Here is a 14945-nt window from a genome sequence, read left to right as displayed (position 1 = left end):
TACCCTAATCTTTTCAATGAGGAATATGCTATGTATATATATAGGATAATTACAAACCTTTCCAGTTATATTGTTATAAGGATTGACATGGTGGAAAGCACCAGGATAATGGATGATAATAGCCTAATAAGTTACCCAACCAAGATCTTTTTTATTAATGGTATATATGTTTCCTTATCAAATAAAAAGCTTTCATTGAGAAAAATATTTGATAAAAAAGATAGTGATGCTAGGGTCCATTGTAATTGCAGATGAAAACCTTGAAAAGCCTATTTCTTGCATTCCTAGGCTAGAAAATATTCTTCGTCGGAGAGATCTTCCAGGCATTTGTAGATTTGAAAAAGCCGATGACCCTATATTGCAGTTCTTCATTAGAGAAACCTCTGCCTTCTCGAGCTTCTGGTCTTATACTTTAAATGAAATTGAAGCCCCTATGATAACTAGACTGGGTTCTTTCTTCAACAAAATTTACGCCATTGGTCCTCAACATGCTTTCAAGTTTCAAGTCACGCATCAATAACTCTTCACCTTCAACTTCATCCAACGGTATTTTATGGGAAGAGAACAAAAAATGTTTGACGCGGCTTGATTCTCAACCGACAAGCTCAGTATTATATGTTGGTTTTGGGAGTATGATAAGGCTCACTCGGGACCAAATCTTGGAATTCTGGCATGGCTTATTTAAGAGTGAAAAATCATTCTTATGGGTCATACGACCTGATTTGATTGGTGATATCATATTCTAATGGAGCTGGAAAAGGGAACCAAGGAAAGAGGGTTCATCGTTAGTTGGGCGCCGCAAGAGGAGCTCCTCTCGCACCCAGCCATTGGTGGGTTTTTGACACGCGGTGGATGGAACTCAACGTTAGAGAGTATTGTCGATGGAGTGCCTATGATTTGTTGGCCAAAAATTGCTGACCAACGGTTAATAGTAGGTGTGTGAGTGAGGTTTGGAAAATTGGATTTATTATGAACACGTGTGATAGATCAATAGGTAGTATGAGAACTGATCATTAACAAAAGAGAAGAAATCATGGAATCAGCTAATAAATTTACAAGGCTGGCTGGTGATAGTATTAAGGAAGGTGGGTCTTCTTGTATCAACATAGATAAGTTGATTCAGGATATCAAATCAATTAGCTCTTAGCTTACCCTTTTACATATATATGTGAAATAACAAGTTCTTTTATCTGCAACTAAAAAGTTAATTACTTTTTTATGTTTATCTAAGAATTCAAGTTTTTGTACAATATCAGAAGAATCTGTATAATATCTAAGAGTAATCTAGGGTCTTGAACAGTGGCACGACCCAAAATTTTCTGGGCAATGGTACGTTCATCTCTTTTTTCCGCCAATGATAAATTGCAGAGAATCACAGAACCGTTCCCATCTTCACAAATCACAATCAGCCTAAATCAATGGCAATTGAAATATATACAATGATGATGAAGTTGTTGTAGTGTGTTGATCTCTCATAAATTTTGATGTGCCAAAACTATCTAAAAAGTTGATTGATTACTAACCAAAATATGCTAAGGTATGACACAAGTCATAACCAAACCATAATAGATTTGTCAGGTGGTATGACCGTGCATAAGCAGATTTTTCAAGAGGTACGACTATGCAAGATCAAGGCACAATTATTCAATAGAAGAAAACTCCCCAGATGAACGTGTCACATTGCATGACATCGTTCCCCATGGTTCTTTATCACCCTACCAAAATGTGTGGCACCTGCACGATCGTTCCATTCAAGTCAAAAGTCAAGATATTCAAAATGAGAATCCTTGGCACTCTTGACTATTTTTGAAGTCAATCAAGTCAAAACTCATGTATCAAAAGAGGAACGACCGTTCTGCGTGGTGGAACATCCATTCCAAAAACCCTAGATTTGAGAAAATTTATCCGTTTTGTCAGGAACAACCATTTGTAGTATGTCCTCTGGGTTCCGCAAGCTTTATCATAGTTGCATTAAATGAATCAACGACTAACTCTTTTAAGGGATATAAAAACTCAATTTTTTTTTGCTAAAGGGTAGAGAAGAGTCATATCAAATCAGATAACATTATCATATAATCCCTTAAGCTCAAAATCCAAATAACTTATTCTCACTTGTACTCATTTTGTAAATCTTTGAGAGCATCTATATTCTTATTGTGTGTATAAGCCTATAAAGAAGAGGCAATACTTCACAAAACACTTTGATTACAACCTGAGTGGTGAAATCCTGTAAATCTAAGTGTGTGTGGCAAAATCTTGTAAAACTATTGTATTTGGCGCAACCCAATTCTTGTGGAACTTAAGGGAGGTTGCCTTGAAGAAGTGGATGTAGGAGACTTGTGGATATAGCTCTGAACCACTATAAATCTATGAGCATTTATCTCTATCAACTTATTTATTACTCTCATTCATACATTCATTACACTTAATTATTGCTCATAAGTTGATTGCATTTATTATTTTGATTTGGGTATCTTTATTTCTCATTTACATTAACATTAAGTTTGTCATTTATTGGCTGTTGAGTTTATTTATTGACTATAGATTTATTAAACTCATCATTTGCTATTATTTGTATTGATAGTTTTTATTCTGCTATAATTTATTTTATTCCTATTCACCCCCCTCTAGGACTATTGACCATATTTAGGGTTTAACATAGTGTATTATTGTCAAGCTCATTAAGATTTTTTTAACATTTCTTATAATTTTTGGAGATTGGTGGTGAATCAGTTATACACCGTCTATGTTAAGTGTCAAGGAAATTAATTGTGTGAAGGCAAAGAGTTTATGGTTTGACTTTTGAGGACATGATTGATGATTCAAGAAAGAGAGTAATGTTAGCTGGATTACTTGTCATTGAAAGCATAATGAAAGAATTATTTATCTTTTCTTTTCAAATTTTTAATTTTAACATCCTGACTAATCCACTAATAACCCTACTCTGTTTCAGTTCAGGCTCCATTACCTGTGCAGCTCCAGCTCGAGCTTGAGCCACTCAGTTTTAAAGGATAATTTTAACTTTTTAACATACTTTTCATAAAACCCTTATGTTTTTCTTTTTCTTTCTCCTCTTTTTTCTCTTTATCTCTGTTTTCTTCTTCATTTTCTCCTCCCTTTGACACAGTGAATTAGCATAAAAACAAGGCTAGCACTCGACTATACCTTTAACAGGTTGATAAATAAGTCTCAATCACAAAAACTTAATTCGTAAAATTTGAAGAAAATATTAAAAATTATTATATATCCTCAAAAGAAATGAATAATATGTTTATATATAGTGGTGATAACCAACTTTAACAAGACTCCTAATTAAACAAGGAAATAAAATCTAAATTAATTAAAAAGAAAAAATCTTAACTATTGACTAATTTTAAAATGAGAAAAGACGCTAAATAAAATAAGAAATACCCGTAGAAAACTTAAACGGCCCAGGAACATGCCTCAGTTGTCCTCACCTGCATCGTCGCTGCATGAAGTGGCCTCATATTCGGCTTTGACATCGCAATTTCAGGTCTGTTTCATTTCGTCCTAGGCTTATTTGTTTATTAAATTTTATTTATCATAGCAAAATTTGCCTGGCACCATTTATTAAGGAAATAGAAGTTCCAGATAATTTTCTCTGAAAAAATAAACCAAGCGATTGTCTTGCCGTTGAAGAAAATAGTTCAGCACCCATAACAGACCTTCTTCAAGAGAACGATCGAAATAGTTTTTTTTTTTTTTTTTTTTTTTTTTTTTTTTTTTTTACGTGCTATAGGGAGATGCGTTAACTAATCATTCCTTCAGTTTGTCACAGTAAAACTCGGTCTTCAAGTTTCAAAAAGTGAAATTTTAATCCATAAAAGGATAGTGATATTTGCTTCCTTCTCATCGTAATCTATTATTATACTTTGTCCAAATTATGTCAAAAGATTTAAATAACAAATTGTTTGAGTACATGGAAAATACATAACCTTTCAAACAAATAATCTCATATCTTAAAAGAAAACATATAAATTGGTAGAACCCAAAATTTGTTCGTTATAGAGTGCACATTAGAAGTACGAAAATTTTAAATTTTAAAGATTGATAGTAATTTGATGTCCAAGAAAAAGTTAAACAATATTTAAATACATATAGAGATGATAATAAAATTGAAATGCTATAAAAGAAAATTAAAAAAGAAAAAAAAAAAAAAGGCAACTAAATTAAGTTTTTTAATAGAGGCACAACTTAATAAGACGAAATACAAAGGGTGATAAGTACGTTTCAAATTTTAGGGGGGGCTCGGAAGCACATATTTATACGTAAACTCGTACAGCACTACTAGTACTATCCCATAAGTTTAGGATCAAAAGAATCAGATATTAAAATCTGAGGACTGAGTGGACTTTCAGCAAACTTCAAAGGCTATAACTTACTATCCCATAAGTTTTGGATCAAATATCACATTTAAAAATATGAGGACTCAGCTGATTTTCACTAAACTTCCAAGTTTTTAACTTAGGTAGAATAGTTGAACTGGTGTTTTTTTTAAAATAATCTTCGTGGGTTGGATCGTCTGGTAAGTGGTAGCTATAAGCCTATAACATGCGGCCAGCGTTTTGGTTTGATTAGGCTTTGGACTCTGCCGTTTTATTGTTTATCACTTTATCTACTGAATATTACAATAAAAAATTATTTTCATGACATAATTGAAATCTATAGTCAACTCTCGACGTTGACTGGTAGAACAATTTTCGGTGCTGTGCTAAGGTCCAAAAATTAGAGAGAGTTAAATAATCATTATTGGTAGTTGGATTAGGAAGGAATATTGAAGGAGAAATATATAAATAAAATTTTTTGATGCTGTCAAACTTAAAAGTCAATTCCGGTATTCGGTCGTTTTCAGTAAGAGGTCACTACTCATTTTGTAATTGAACGAGTAGTAGTGACAGCGTTGACATAGTTGTCATTCTCTTATTTAAAGTCTTTGAATAAATGATAAATCTTTAATTATTGTTAGATACGTAATTACACGTAATAATTAGAGGATTTGGAGTGGTTATGGAAAAGTTGTGGGAATATCCTATTCCTACCCAACCTTAAAATAATCTTATATATGGTTTAGGGTGTATGATTTTTTTAAGGTTTATGGTTTTTTATGGTTTAAGGTTAAGAGTTTATCGTTTTTAGGGTTTAGGGTTCTTTAGGGTTTAAGATTTTTTACAGTTTAGGGTTTAGCGTCGTTTAGGGGGTTTCAGGGTTTTGGGTTTAGGGTTATTTAGGGTTTAATGTTTTTTAGGGTTTTGGATTTAGGGTTGTGTAGAGTTTGAGATTTAAGGTTTTTTAAGCCTTAGGGTTTAGGGTTAGCGGTTTAGGTCTTAGGGTTTTTCAGGTTTTAGAATTTAGGGTTTAAAGTTTTATAGGATTTAGAGTTTAGGGTTTAGTATTTTTTAGGGTTTAGGGTTTTTTAGTGTTTAAGGTTCAGGGTTTAAAGGTTTTTAGGGTTTAGGTTTTATGGTTTTTCAGGGTTTAGGGTTTAATATTTTTTAGGGTTTAGAGTTTAGCGTTCTTTAGGGTTTTGGGTTTTTTATTGTTTAGGGTAAGTCTACGGTATTTATCCCAGAGGCACAATCGCAAATCATTTCTTAGTCCCATGTGAACAACACACATTTGAATGGTGATCAACACCCAAAAGTCATTAAGCAAAGAGATAAACACTCAATCATGAAATTAAAACTCAAAGTAAATCAATTCATATAAATTTGAATCATTGTATCAAGGTTACATCAACCTCAGCTAAACAACCCAGTTCATACTCAAAAACAAAACAAATAACAAAAACAAACTGAATCAAGATTCATCATTGAAAAACAAGCAAAAGATGGAGAATCTTCTCAATTTGAAGCTCAAATCTTCAATAATCTTCTCCTTCCAAAAGTTGCCTCCAATGACGAACCAAGATCCTTTTCTTTCATTTTTGTTCTAATTTATACCTCTTCACTTAAGGACCAAGCCCTAGCAAGCCAAAACGCGTTGTTTTATTTTTCACATCTGACGCATTTCGCCGCAGCGAAGCTTTTCCTTGCCGTGGCAAGATTTTTTTGGGCCAAATTTGAGCATGAAGGTCTGAATATGGAAAAGTGTTAAACATATGAATTGTATCCCTTTAAATTATATTTCTACTCGTTCAAGAATCAGAACAATCCGAGGTCTACAGCTCAAGTTATGGTAGAAATACTGAAGCACATCCAAAGACATTTTCCTTCGGTTTCCAACAACTGTTTACGACTTAAAGCAAGTTTCACCCTGTCCAGTCAGAATTAGGAAAAACCCAAATATGAAAGTTGTAGCGCTGCTTCTTAGCTTTCAAAGCTTCTAAAATCAGGTCATCTGAGTTTCCAGCTCAAGTTCCGCAATTTACATTTAAACTGTCATTATACTTAAAATCATCGTTAGGCCTACAAAACAAATAATAATAGAATTAGGTAGCAATTATGACCTAAATTGTATGAGAAGTATCGTAAATCCTATCGAAATTCAATGCAAAATCATGGAAAATAAGATTATCATTTACAATAACCACAAATCCATCAAAAATTTCTACATAAATTTAGAATTCAATCACAACTCTAACAAAAGTAAAATACACAAAGGTTTATAAAATATATTACAATCACTCCAAATCAGATATGCATGTAAAAGGGAAGGAAATTGGGAATTGGGAAAGAAAAACTTAAATATAAAATAGCAAAACCTAACTTTTTACTTTTTTTTTTACCTTTTAAAAAACTTTTCAAATTTTTTTTAAAGTTGAGGACAGCCTGGGCCTCACCCTCAAGGGGCCTGGGTCCGCCCCTGCTCGCCTGCTATAATTTATTTTATTCCTATTCACCCCCCTCTAGGACTATTAGTCATATTTAGGGTTTAACATAGTGTATTATTGTCAAGCTCATAGAGATTTTTTTAACATTTCTTATAATTTTTGGAGATTGGTGGTTAATCAGTTATACACGGTCTATGTTAAGTGCTAAGGAAATTAATTATTTGAAGGCAGAGAGTTTATGGATTTGCAAAAATAGCATCATTTTGAAAAACTATAAGCAGCTTACATTTCTTTGGTTGCTATAATTCATGAAAGATACTAATGTTAATTTGAGACGTAACTCCTGAGCCAGGTAAGCTAATTTCGACATCTTTGTAGGTAGGCAAATCTAAAAAGGAGGACAAAAATAAAAAGAAAATTTACATACGGCTCATTCTTGAAATCTTCCTTTATCGGTTTGAGGACATGATTGATGATTCAAGAAAGAGAGTAATATTAGCTGGATTACTTGTCATTGAAAGCATAATGAAAGAATTATTTATCTTTTCTTTTCAAAATTTTTAATTATAACATCGTGACTAATCCACCAATAATCCTACTCTGTTTCAGTTCAGGCTCCATTACTTATGCAGCTCCGGCTCGAGCTTGAGCCGCTCAGTTTTAAAGGATAATTTTGACTTTTTAACATACTTTTAATAAAACCCTTATTTTTTTCTTATTCTTTCTCCTCATTTTTCTCTTTATCTCTGTTTTCTTCTCCATTTTCTCCTCCCTTTGACAAGGTGAGTTAGGGTAAAAATAAGGTTAGCACTCGACTATACCTTTAGAGGTTGATAAACAAGTCTAAATCACAAAAACTTCATTCGTAAAATTTGAAGGAAATATTAAAAATCATTATATATCCTGAAAAGAAACGAATAATATGTTTATATATGGTGGTGACAGCCCACCCTAACAAGACTCCTAATTAAACAAGGAAATAAAATCTAAATTAATTAAAAAGAAGAAATCCTAACTGTTGACTAATTATAAAATAAGAAAAGACTCTAAATAAAATAAGAAATACACGCAGAAAACTTAAACGGCCCCAAAAAATGTCTCAGTTGTTCTCACCTGCAGTGGCGGACCCAGGATTTTTCCCCGGGGGAGGCCCTCGCTCCACCACTGTTTGCCAATCAACTAGTGAAAACATAAGAAAATAACATCCAATTCACAAGGAAACACAAGAAAATTGTTATGTGGAAAAACCTCTTCAATGTGAAGAGATAAAAAAAACCACGGGAATCTAACGATCCACTTAAATCTAATATAATCAAAAACGTTTACTGATGCGTATTTTTGACAAACATGCAAATGTAGCAAGTGCACTAATAGCAAAAAGTAATAAAGTGATAAGTAGAGTATCGTTTTCACGAGGATAGTGTTACTAAGTACCAATTTCTCTAGTTTAAGTCCTAATTGAAGCAACAATAAATTGGATTGATGGAAAATTAACTAACTAAATACAATTTAAGAAAATATAAATGAATGATAATGAAATTAAAGCAAAACCCAACAACTTAACTAATTAAACAAAATGCTAAAAAAAATGCTAGGGTGTTGATTTCACGTAGATACGCTAACCCAAATCATAGAATCTATTACCCAAGTTCTAATTCCTTGATTGAAAATCGAATTTCCTAAGTTGTAAAACATACATTCTTAGACTATATTTTCCTACTTATCCCTATTAAGCTTCCGCACCAACAAAATGAAGATTAATAGTTCAAAGTCTTTTAAGCTTAATGAAGATTAATAGCTCAAAGTCTTTTAAGCTTTATGGAATTCTATCTAGATTTCATAAATCGCTAAACCTATTCTAGGGTTTGCTTAATCTACGGTATTATCCCAAGAGGCACAATCGCAAATCATTTCTAGTCCCATTGTGAACAACACATTTGATGGTGATCAAACACCCAAAAGTCATTAAGCAAAGAGATAAACACTCAATCATGAATTAAAACTCAAAGTAAATCAATTCATATAAATTTGAATCATGTATTAAGGTTACATCAAACCTCAGCTAAACAACCAGTCATACTCAAAAACAAACAAAATAACAAAAACAAACTGAATCAAGATCATCATTGAAAAACAAGCAAAAGATGGAGAAATCTTCTCTAATTTGAAGCTCAAATCTTCAATATCTTCTCTTCCAAAAGTTGCCTTCCAAATGACGAAACCAAGATCCTTTTCTTTCATTTGTTCTAATTTATACCTCTTTCACTTAAGGACCAAGCCCTAGCAAGCCAAAACGCTGTTTTATTTTTTCACATCTGACGCAGTTTCGCCGCAGGAGCTTTTTCCTTGCCGTGGCAAGAATCTTTGGGCCAAATTTGAGCAGAAGGACTGAATATGGAAAAGTGTTAAACATATGAAGATCCCTTTAAATTATATTTCTACTCGTTCAAGAATCAGAACAATCCGAGGTCTACAGCTAAGTTATGGTAGAAATACTGAAGCACATCCAAAGACATTTCCTTCGGTTTCCAACATACTGTTTACGACTTAAAGCAAGTTTTCACCCTTGTCCAGTCAGAATTAGGAAAAACCCCAAATATGAAAGTTGTAGCGCTGCTTCTTAGCTTTACAAAGCTTCTAAATCAGGTCATCTGAGTTTCCAAGCTCAAGTTACGCAATTTACATTTAAAACTGTCATTTATACTTAAATCATCGTTTAGGCCTCAAAAAACAAATAATAGAATTAGGTAGCAATTTGACCTAAATTGTATGAGAAGTATCGTAAATCCTATCGAAATTCAATGCAAAATCATAGGGAAAAATAGATTATCATACAATAACCACAAAATCCATCAAAAAATTAATAAATTTAGATCAATCACAACTCTAACAAAAGTAAAATACACAAGGTTTTAAAAAATATGATCACACACTCCAAATCAGATATGCATGTAAAAGGGAAGGAAGTTGGGAATTGGGAAAGAAAAACTTAAATATAAAATAGGCAAAACCTAACTTTTTACTTTTTTTTTACCTTTAAACAAAACTTTCAAATTTTTTTTAAAAGTTGAGGACGGGGCCTACCCTCAAGGGGCCTGGGTCCGCCCTGCTCGCCTGCATGGTCGCTGCATCAAGTGGCCTCTATTCGGCTTTGACATCGGAATTTCAGGTCTGTTTCATTTCGTCCTAGGCTTATTTGTTTATTAAATTTATTATCATAGCAAAATTTGCCTGGCCCATTATTAAGGAAATAGAGTTCCAGATAATTCTCTGAAAAATAAACCAAGCGATGTCTTGCCGTTGAAGGAAATAGTTCAGCACCATAACAAGACCTTCTTCAAGACAACGATCGAAATAGTTTTTTTTTTTTTTACGTCTATAGGGAAGAGTGAGTTAACATATAGTCCTTCAAGTTTGGTCAAAATAAAACCGGTTTCAAGTTTCAAAAAGTGAAATTTTAATCCATAAAAGGATAGTGATATTGTTCCTTCTATCGTAATCTATTATACTTGTCCAAATTATGTCAAAGATTTAAATAACAAATTGTTTGATTCAAGGAAAATACATAACCTTTCAACAATAATCTCATATCTTAAAAGAAAACATATAAATTGGTAGAACCCAAAATTTGTTCGTTATAGAGGGCACATTAGAAGTAGAAAATTTAATTTTAAGATTGATAGTAATTTTATGTCCAAGAAAAAGTTAAAATTTTAAATACATATAGAGATGATAATAAAATTGAAATGCTATAAAAGAAAATTAAAAAAGAAAAAAAAAAAAGGCAACGAAATTAAGTTTTTAATAGAGGCACAACTTAATAAGACTAAATACAAAGGGTGATAATTAAGTTTTAAATTTTAGGGGGGGCTCGGAAGTACATATTTATACGTACACTCGTACAGCACTACTAGTACTATCCCATAAGTTTAGGATCAAAAGAATCACACATTAAAATCTGAGGACTGACTTGATTTTCAGCAAACTTCAAAGGCTTTAACTTACATCCCATAAGTTTGGATCAAAACATTACATTTAAAATATGAGGACTATGCTGGTTCACTAAACTTCAAAGTTTTTAACTTAGGTGAATAGTTGAATGGTGTTTTTTTAAAAAAATCTTCGTGGGTTGGGTCGTTGGTAAGTGGTAGCTAAAGCCTATAACATGCGGTCCAACGTTTTGGTTTGATTAGGCTTTGGATTCTGTCTTTTTATGTTTATCTACTGAATGTTACAATAAAAAAATATTTTCATGACAATTGAAATCTATAGTCAACTCTCGACGTTGATGGTAGAACAATTATCGGGGCTGTGCTAAGGTCCAAAATTAGAGAGAGAAATAATATTAGGAAGGAAATATTGAAGAGAAATATAAAAAATAAAGTTTTTGATGCTGTAAACTTAAAAGTCAATTCCGTGTTCGGTCGTTTCAGTAAGAGGTCACTACTCATTTGTAATTAATGAGGAGTGTGACAGCGTTGACATTCTCTATTAAGTCTTGATATGTAAAGTCTTTTAATAATGTAAATCTTTAATTATTGTTAGATACGTAATTACACGTAATAATTAGAGGATTTGGAGTGGTTACGGAAAAGTTGTGGGAATATCCTATTCCTACCCAACCTTAAATATTCTATATAATGTTTAGGGTGTATGATTTTTTAAGGTTTACGGTTTTTTATGGTTTAGGGTCTTTAGGGTTAAGATTTTTTACGGTTTAGGGTTTAGCGTCGTCAGAGGGTTTAGGTTGGGTTTAGGGTTTTAGGATTAATGTTTTTTGGTTTGGGTTTAGGTTTTGGGTTTTGAGATAAGATTTTTTAAGCTTTAGGGTTTAGGGTTAGCGGTTTAGGTCTTAGGTTTTTCAGGTTTAGAATTTAGGGTTTAAAGTTTTATAGGATTGAGGTTTAGGGTTTAGTGTTTTATAGGGTTGGGTTTTTAGTGTTTAAGGTTTAGGGTTTTAGGGGTTTTAGGGTTAGGTTGTATGGTTTTTTAGGGTTTAAGGTTTATATTTTTAGGGTTTAGGTGTTAGCGTTCTTTAGGGTTTTGGGTTTTTTAGTGTTTAGGGTTTTAAGGATTCAGCGTTGGGGTTTAGGTTTTTTTGGATTTAGGATTTTGGGTTTTTTAGGATTTGGGTTTACGATTTATGGTTTAGCGTTTTTTTTATATGATTTTTAGGGTTTTAATGTTATTGGTTTTGGGTTTTGGGTTTAGCGTTTATGGTTTAGGGTTTAAGAAAGGGTTTTGGGTTTTCAGGATTGTCTTTAGGCTTTTTATGGACTAGAGTTTAGGTTTTATGGTTTTTTACAGTTTAAGGTTTAGGGTTTCTTGGTTTAGGGTTTTTGTGTTTACAAGTTTTTAGGGTTTACGTTTATGGTTTCAGGTTTTGGGTTTATGATTAGGGTTTAGGGTTACGGGTTTAGGGATTTAGGGTTTTGTTTTTTTTTTTTTGGGTTAGTGGTTAGGGCTTTGGAGTTTAGGGTTCAAGTTTTTTTTTCTGTTTACGATTTTTTTGGGTTGGTTTTTAGTTTTTAGGGTTTACAGCTTAAAGTTTTTTAGGGTTTTGGGTTTTTAAGATTTAAGGGTGGTAGCATTTTTACGGTTTTGGCTTATTTAGGGTTTAGTGTTTAGGGTTTTTTAGGCTTTAGAGTTTAGGGTTTCTAGTTTTTTTAGGCTTTAGAGTTTGGTTAATGTTTTTAGGTTTAAACATTAAACTCAAGATTCTTATGCTAAAGGGTGAGAAGAGTCATATCAAATCAGATAACATCCATAAATCCCTTAAGTCAAAATCCAAATCACTTATTCTCACTTGTACTCATTTTGTAATATTTGAGAGTATCTCCATTCTTATGTGTGTATAAGCCTATAAAGAAGAGGCAATACTTCACAAAACACTTGATTACAACCTGAGTGGTGAAATTCTGTAAAACTAAGTGCAATCCGTAAATCTAGTTATGTGGCGAAATCTTGTAAAAATTGTATTGAAGCAACCAATTCTTGTGGAACTTCAAGGAGGCTGCCTTGAGAAGTGGTGTAGGAAGCTTGTGATATAGCTCCGAACCATATAAATCATGAGCATTTCTCTCTCTAACTTATTTATTACTTTGTTATACATTCATTACACGTAATTATTGCTCATAAGTGGTTGTATCTTTATTGCTCATTTACATAACATTAAGTGTGCATTATGGTTGTTGAGTTTATTTATTGAATAGATTTGTTAAACTCATCATTTGCTATTACTTGTATTGATAGTTTCATTCTGCTTAATTTATTTTATTCCTATTCACCCCCCTCTAGGACAATTAGCCATATTTAGGGTTTAACCTAGTGTATTATTGTCAAGCTCATTGAGATTTTTTTTAACATTTCTTATAATTTTTGGAGATTGGTAGTGAATCAGTTATACACCGTCTATGTTAAGTGTTAAGGAAATTAATTATTTGAAGGCAGAGAGTTTATGGATTTGCAAAAATAGCATCATTTTGAAAAACTATGAGTAGCTTACGTTTCTTTGGTTGCTATAATTCATGAAAGATACTAATGTTAATTTGAGACGTAGCTCCTGAGTTAGGTAAGCTAATTTTGACATCTTTGTAGGTAGAGATATCTAAAAAGGAGTACAAAAATAAAAAGAAAAGTTACATACGGCTCATTCTTAAAATCTTCCTTTATCGGTTTGACTTTTGAGGACATTGTTGATGTGTGATTTTGACACCAACTAAATGCACGTGTGAAATACTAAACTGGCCTAAAAGACACACGTGAACGGGGGATTGAGAATGTAAATGATGGAAAGACAATGTTTAAAGTGGTTCGGATGCTTAAACAAGTGAATTTACGTCCATTGATATTGTATTTATATTTGAAGGATCAAGTCGTGACTTAGCGAGCTGACTTATAGAGTATTGAGAATACAGATGTGTGTGTGTGTGTGTGTGTGTGTGTGTGTGTGAGAGAGAGAGAGAGAGAGAGAGAGAGAGAGAGAAAGAGAGAGAAAAGATAGCTAATCAAGAGTAAAAATGAGCGAATCCCACAAACGGGAGAGATGCTCTCTATTTATAGTGGGATACATTGAGGTAATGATTACTGAATCCGTAAAAAAGGGTCAGGTATCGTGCAAATCCTTCTTTGGTCTTATTGTTCACCTACTCGCGTGATTTTCTCGGTTCTTGCAGGGATTGGACACATGGATGGCCTTCAGCCTCTCGTCAGTCAGGCGCGCACTCACTGCACTGGCAGGAACATGCTGCTCACACCAGCATCCGACGTGGCCGCGCTTGAACGGCTGTAGGATCTGTCTAGACTCTGAACATTTATGCTGACTGGGCTTTGCGTCAGCCCTACTTTTCCAGACATAATAGAAGTCCCCTAATTCTTAAGGTTTGAGAATCGAACCCTAGAAATTATAAATGCCTTGATTTGATGTTTGAAGAGATGTTGGTCGAAGCGACCTAATTGCGAAGGAGGTCGAGAAGACATTTCCTCTCATGCGACCTAGGGTGATTTTTGCCCTTACAGTCAGCGACCTGGATTTGGGTACCCAGTGCTATAATGACGATTCTGACTTGGATGGAATCCTCGACCTGTTTACAGTTAGTAGCTTTCAAGAGGATAAATGGTCGCTACTTCACAATTGATGTCCGTCGAGGTTGAAGAATCACATCGCTTCGTAACCGACGTGAGACGAGGTTAAAGAGTTACGTCGCCTCACGACTTACAAAACGAAGAGTGTTTTTCATAATGACCTCTTCTGATGTTATTCGTTGCACTTTTGCAGCGGATACATTAAATGAAACATCTTTTGCTCTGACAGACGTGTCTTGAGCGTAATAAGTGCGAGCCATGTGTATTAAATGCGAGCCATGCTGAAACGACATTCCCTATCAGAGAATTAAATGCGGACGTGGGCGCATTAAATATGGAGGAGGGAAAACGTGCCATCGCTTGAGTGTTTCAACAAAAGGGGATGACGATCTGATTTCTCAAGGCATGACAGTCACTCTTTCTCACTGATTCGTGACACGTGGTCGTGATCAACGATCAGATGTGTTTTCCGCCCAAACGTCGTTTGGCTTCAGGAAACCAAAGCGCCACTTCCTCAACTATATGAACCCTAGCTCTCTTCATGCAAAGTCACAATACATTCGTTCTCAGA

Source organism: Pistacia vera, unplaced genomic scaffold (genome assembly GCF_008641045.1).
Source record: "Pistacia vera cultivar Batoury unplaced genomic scaffold, PisVer_v2 Contig325, whole genome shotgun sequence".
In the NCBI taxonomy this organism is placed as follows: domain Eukaryota; kingdom Viridiplantae; phylum Streptophyta; class Magnoliopsida; order Sapindales; family Anacardiaceae; genus Pistacia; species Pistacia vera.
This window is presented reverse-complemented; position numbering follows the sequence as displayed.